Below are 7167 nucleotides of genomic sequence, written 5' to 3' on the forward strand. Positions count from 1 at the left end.
GAACCTGGCGTTACGTTTGTATGCCCACCCGGTCTGTTCTGTTCTGTTCTCGTGCTCCATTTAGACGCGCTGCATTCTGATTGGTTCGGATAGCATACTGCGGGAGGTCGGGGGTGCGGAAAATCGTGCTGTAAAGCGATTTAGAAATCGCGCATGCTCAAATCGCGATTTTATGACGATTTCGATTAATCGCACAGCCCTACAATACATTTCTCTAATCTCACAAGAATATTGTATTGCACTTAGATTACTCTTTCAGGTCTCAGAAGACTTAATGGAGTTCTTAATTATGCTTCATTTAAAGTTGAAAAGGAAATTGCGATAGTCTTCTCTATTGTGGCGTATATCTGAGTGAAATGGCTTCTCAAAGGAGAAGTTTGATTATGATTACAGGGTTGTGGGAGCACATGAATTTTCTAAAAAATAATGATGTGCATGGATAAATAATTTATAATAAACACTGCAATATTCCATACAAAATTTGAATATACTCTTAAAAATGGGCATCTGTGGTTCCTTGAAGAAACTTTAACATCAATAGAATTTTTCCATTGCACAAAAGGTTCTTTATAGTGGAAAAAACGTCCTTTAGATTATTAAAAGGTTCCTCACACTAAGAAAAAAAAAGTTTTTTTCTTTTGGAACTTTTATTTTTAAAAGTGTAGTCAGTTTTGACTTCATGGTCATTTGATCTCAACTTTAAAGGGGTCATGATATGAGATATCAAATCTTCCTTAATCTTTTGTTTTGACATATAAGAGGTCTTTGTATCATTAAGGTATCTCGCAAGTGTCATAGCTTAAAACGAGTGCCAAAAAAGCACTTAATCTAGCTCCAAAAGCAGCTTTTTTGGGGGATATTGTGGTATTTGTGACTTCACACAGGGAAATACATTTGCATATGACTGCCACCAGACATTGATGAATTGTTTTACACAGGTAAATAAGCTGTCTCAAAGGCAGAAAGAAACTTGCATCAAATTTAGCCCCATCCACTGTCATTGCCATTTAATGGCTGACACCAGTCTACACTGGATGTGTTGCTTTGTCTGTAAATGACGGTTTTATATGGATAATGTTTTCAAAACACTTACATGCAATAGTGAGGAGACGTTGATACATTTTCCTATGCAATAGTGTCAGCAAGTCATAACAGTGGCTGTTTACTGGCAATCCTTAAAGGAGCCACCCCTTATATTATTTGTTTGCGAATATGACTTTTATGCAAAAGTCTCAAGAAATCGACCTCAATGAACATGAAAATATATTTTTAAATGACCTCTTTAAATATATAAAATGAATGTGGATAACATGTCTCGGATACTTTGAGAAATGTTTGAGTTCATTATTAAAATTTTGACATCTGTTTTGAGTACAGTTTGAGACACTGTTGATATCTTTTCTGGAACTCTAAGATTTTGTAACATTTCACAGGAGAAACTAACAAAAATCCCTTTGCTAAACAGTGAGAAATAACTTGAGATTCAATGGAGCAGTGAATATGCAGAATCCAAATTAACACTCTCCAAGTGCCAAACAAAATTAAGATTTTACTTGCCAGTTGCACTAACTTTATATACAACTGCAATATAATGCATAATTTCCGATGAACTGTGAATGATATTCTGACTAAATCCCACTGTCATAAGGACAAAAATAAAACGCTTTTAATAAAATAATGTGAATACATTTTCATGGCTGGTAAAAAAAAAAAAAAAATTGGCAGATGTGGCAAAAAGTTGGTTTTGGACCCTGTTCCTCAGATCAGTTTGATGTCTTTTATCTTGCTTTTCAAGTCTGTAAGTGGAAGCATTACTGACAGGCCGACTGTAGAGACACATCAGTTATGTTACATCCTTCTTGCATCATGAACCTTCTCCAGTCAATCAACCAGCCAACCTAACCAAGTGATCATTCAGCAGAAGTCAGGTCTGTGCTGTACAGTGTTTCATCATCAATTAAAGCTCATTATCAATTAGTTGTGTCCGTGTGCTCTGTCAGTGACATGACTTCAGTTTACAGTTGTGAAAAATGCATAATAATGCATAGATGTCACATATTGAGATATGCCAGAAGAAATGCACGATCTAAGCTGTTTAAAACAGGAAAGAACTTTATTAAACTTCAAAAGTACTCATAATCATATAGTTTTACATGGGTAACCTGTATAATATTTAAATGTAATATAATAATATAATATGGAATATATCATATTTAAATATAGGCAAGTATTTTCAATTGTTATAAAGACACGTTGATACTGAGTGAGTCTCAAACAGATGGAGTAGAAAAAAGTAAAAAAAAAAAAAATCAATTTGAGGAAATGTTTTTTGTCGGGCATTAATTTTAACAGAATTAATTGAAATCCATGTAATGCAAATAATATTTTCATGAGAACAGTAACAAGATAATAAATGTAATGAGATATAAATGTAAGAGGTCTGTAACATTTACAGGAAAAGTGATAGTAATGTGTTACTATGATCAGAGGAGTGCTTTTTATTTTTATTTATTATTATTCATAATTCAGTATAATGTAGCCTATTATTTTAGTAATTTAGTAGTATTTTCCTTCTGCTTGCAAACTATGGGCAAACATTAAAACATGTATTTGAGTATTTATTATTATGATTATTATTAATAATGATCAAGATAAGCTTTAGTTGTAGCCATGGTATGTATTAGTTTTAGATGGACTTTTAGAAATGTTATGCTATTTTTCTGTAGTTTTCATGAGAATCCCTCACCAATATTTAAATACTTTTTTCCATGCCACTGTTCTATTGTAAACTAATTTTCAGTTGAACAAATTGTGGTTGTTTATTCTCAGTCAGGGGATGATTTCCTGTCTCTGTGGTCAGTTTTTTGGCAAAAATAAGCTGCAATGTGGATCTGTTTTTAGTCAAAGGTGAGACTAGGTCAGTATCATAATATAAATAGTAAAATATAGGAGTGACAGAATATGTTGTCTCCTAATTAGCATTATTACCGCCACCATGATGTGTGTACAGTAAACAGATTAAATCGCTTATCTCCTGATGTAGCAGCTGTGTGTAGTTGCGTGGTAGCTCTGCAAAGTTATGGAGAACCAGTGTCAGGTTATTTGGGTTCCAGCACCAGTATAGTTCCAGTGGTTGTTTTAAATATTTTTGGTTATTGCTTATTAGTATTATAGTATTATAAATGCAAACTTATAAGCTGCAAGCTCTTTGGCACATTAAATCTAGAGGAAGTTTTTAAGTCCAGTGAAAAGTTTGTATTTTAAAAGCAGTTCATATATTGTTGATTGGTTGCCAGGGAAACTCATTACATCCAACAGACTGAGAGAACACAGACTACATTATTTACATTTATGGTAGTTTTGAAATACCTGTATCTCTCGAACTTCATATGGGCTTCTAAAAGTGTAATCATTTTTATTTGTTTTTATAAATGGTTTATTTGTAATTTTGACTGCTGGTGTAAATCTAGATAGTAAATCTTGTTTAAAGCTGTTACTGCAGTGTTGTTCAGAAGCTAATATTATCAAAGGTATTGAGATATCTAGTGTAAAACCTAAGATATCCAAACTGTTTGCATAATTTCATTTTGCCACTTCACTGGACCGAAACTTCTACAAAACATTTGAATTTTCACTAGATTTACTTGTCATGGTCAACTCTAGAAGGCATATGCAAAACCCTGTTAAATAGCAAAAAAGACCCACTTATGAGACTAGGGGAATTAATAGAAACTCACTTTTAATATAAAAAAATAACTACATGTGAAATAAATAAATAAAGACTGTAATTCATCAGCTTCAGACACCTAATTGAAGAGTTCCTGGAATTTCAGATGAAAAGACTCAGATTTACTGTCATGGTCAACTCTAGAAGGCATATACAAAACCCTGTTAAATAGCAAAAAAGACCCACTTATGAGACTAGGGGAATTAATAGAAACTCACTTTTAATATAAAAAAATAACTACATGTGAAATAAATAAATAAAGACTGTAATTCATCAGCTTCAGACACCTAATTGAAGAGTTCCTGGAATTTCAGATGAAAAGACTCCATGTGAAAAATCTAGCCAAAAAAGGTGAATGTATGCATTTCAGTCAGATGTGCTTCTCAGTTATATTCATAATTTGACTCTTTGCTCTAACATGGTTATTGTTGATTTCATTTATGCAGGTCGGTCTGCCTGACATGATCCTTTAACCCTCATTCAATCAAAACAGATTCATGTGCAGACATTCATTTTCCATTAGCAGCGCTGGTTGATCCTGACAGGCATAATGTATTCACTTCTCCCGTATGAATGTTATGCAAATTCTTTGCTTGCATATTTATTATATATGCTCTTAAAATGTTCCCCTGTATATCCCGGTCTCTTGGAGAGAACTAAGTGTGTAAGATTACGCCAAAAGGCATGTGGATAAATGAAGGTGTCCAGAGAAAAGACTCTACAGTGTTCACTTAAAATCACCTCATTGTTGCGTGCTTCCTAGAACTTGCAGTGAGTTACTAAATTGATCTTGTACATAATTTCCTTTGGCAATAGCTTTTATCATTCGTGCACAATTTACAAGATATACATATTATCAATATGTATGTCCCCTTTAAAGGGGTCATATGATGCTGCTAAAAAGAACAGTATTTTGTAATTTTGACTGCTGGTGTAAATCTAGATAGTAAATCTTGTTTAAAGCTGTTACTGCAGTGTTGTTCAGAAGCTAATATTATCAAAGGTATTGAGATATCTAGTGTAAAACCTAAGATATCCAAACTGTTTGCATAATTTCATTTTGCCACTTCACTGGACCGAAACTTCTACAAAACATTTGAATTTTCACTAGATTTACTTGTCATGGTCAACTCTAGAAGGCATATACAAAACCCTGTTAAATAGCAAAAAAGACCCACTTATGAGACTAGGGGAATTAATAGAAACTCACTTTTAATATAAAAAAACAACTACATGTGAAATAAATAAATAAAGACTGTAATTCATCAGCTTCAGACACCTAATTGAAGAGTTCCTGGAATTTCAGATGAAAAGACTCCATGTGAAAAATCTAGCCAAAAAAGGTGAATGTATGCATTTCAGTCAGATGTGCTTCTCAGTTATATTCATAATTTGACTCTTTGCTCTAACATGGTTATTGTTGATTTCATTTATGCAGGTCGGTCTGCCTGACATGATCCTTTAACCCTCATTCAATCAAAACAGATTCATGTGCAGACATTCATTTTCCATTAGCAGCGCTGGTTGATCCTGACAGGCATAATGTATTCACTTCTCCCGTATGAATGTTATGCAAATTCTTTGCTTGCATATTTATTATATATGCTCTTAAAATGTTCCCCTGTATATCCCGGTCTCTTGGAGAGAACTAAGTGTGTAAGATTACGCCAAAAGGCATGTGGATAAATTAAGGTGTCCAGAGAAAAGACTCTACAGTGTTCACTTAAAATCACCTCATTGTTGCGTGCTTCCCAGAACTTGCGGTGAGTTACTAAATTTATCTTGTACATAATTTCCTTTGGCAATAGCTTTTATCATTCGTGCACAATTTACAAGATATACATATTATCAATATGTATGTCCCCTTTAAAGGGGTCATATGATGCTGCTAAAAAGAACAGTATTTTCATTTTTTAAATTTTGAACACAAAGTTACGGACTGCAGCTTTAAGTAAACCTACTGTATCTGAAAAATGAGTTTAATTTGTATCTCTACCAAAAAATGAAAATTGTCATCATTTATTCCAGTTTTTCCAAATTCAATCCTTGATTCAAATTTCTCATAAGCTTAACTGATTTGGTCTAAAGAGAGAAGAATTAATGACTATTTTTGTTTGAAGACTACATATAAAATAGCTACCAAGATAAATGTTGGTAACTGCAGTTTGACTAAAAGTAATGACTAAAAGTTGACAAAAATGCATGGCATGATCAGTTATAAAGCTTGTCAGGAGACTGTGGCTCAACCTTTGAGATTTTGACACCCTCGACCTTGTTTTTGTATGTAAACGGGCATCCGTCCCCTCAGAGAAACATGTTGATGGACATTAAGGGACATCAAACCTGTCTGTTCTCATATTAATTTCCAATACTCCTAGACAAATGCGGCAAATCACTTGTCATTTGACCTTTTATGTACATCTGAACCTTTTCACCTCAATCTCTCTTGCCGGTAGCTCTCAGCTTCATTACTCAATGTATGTGTCCAATTGTAAGGTGAACATTTTCAGACTTCCATGCCGAGACTGTAGTGGCTTTTGTTGACCCCAAGGACAAGGGCGAATGTCAATTCCTTTATTTTTTTTTTTATCGATTTGTACACATCTCGCGTTCCATTGGGTCTTCAGTGCCATTGTCAAGCTTTCAATGGTCATATAGATCTGACCTCCCGCTCCCCTTCAGCCGAATGCCTGCTAAAATAGGCCACTAATAGAAATGGCCATTTACTGGAGGACTGTTCCTCACAGGCAATACTGAATCTGACAGACCCGTAGTGTCTTCAGTCAATAAAATCTTTAAGAGGCCTGTGTGAGCATGGAAGGAGAATTAGATGTTTGATTGAACTAATTTAGCATGCTGTGATAGTGGTCATAAAAAAATGTAACGGTGATTTGTGCTGGATTTCTTCACATCTTCTGTGTGCTTTTAGTACAGTAAATTAATAATAATGGAAGAGTAGGTGGCACATTTTATTGATTTTTTTAAATTTATTTTTTTAAAAGTGAATCTCTGTATATTGACATAACGCAAATATTTTCACCATTGTTGGGCGGGAAAAAAATGCAGTATATGACTGAACACACTTTTTGCAACAAAACATGTTTGTATATGTATTAGAGCCCTGCACGGACCTCAAATATAGGCCCTAGCCCGGCCCTGGCCCGAGACGCTCAGGTCCTAGCCCGACCCTTGTCCGACAGCTCATCAGAATTCTTGGCCCGAGTCCGACCCGGAGTTTTCCCCCTTCTCCCAAAACAGCTTATACTACTGTTTCAGCTATTAAAATAGTTCAATTTTGTATGTAATGTCAAAGTGATTATATTTCGTTTAGTTTTTTTAAGTAAATTTAGAAAAACGTTTGGAGCATTTTTTTTGTTCGTTAAATGTACGTTTTTGTTTTTTTAAAGTAACGACCAAGTGGCCAGCGGCAGACAGTGAGC

The sequence above is a fragment of the Sinocyclocheilus rhinocerous genome, unplaced genomic scaffold, assembly GCF_001515625.1.
Source record: "Sinocyclocheilus rhinocerous isolate Xijiao unplaced genomic scaffold, SAMN03320098_v1.1 scaffold637, whole genome shotgun sequence".
Taxonomy (NCBI): domain Eukaryota; kingdom Metazoa; phylum Chordata; class Actinopteri; order Cypriniformes; family Cyprinidae; genus Sinocyclocheilus; species Sinocyclocheilus rhinocerous.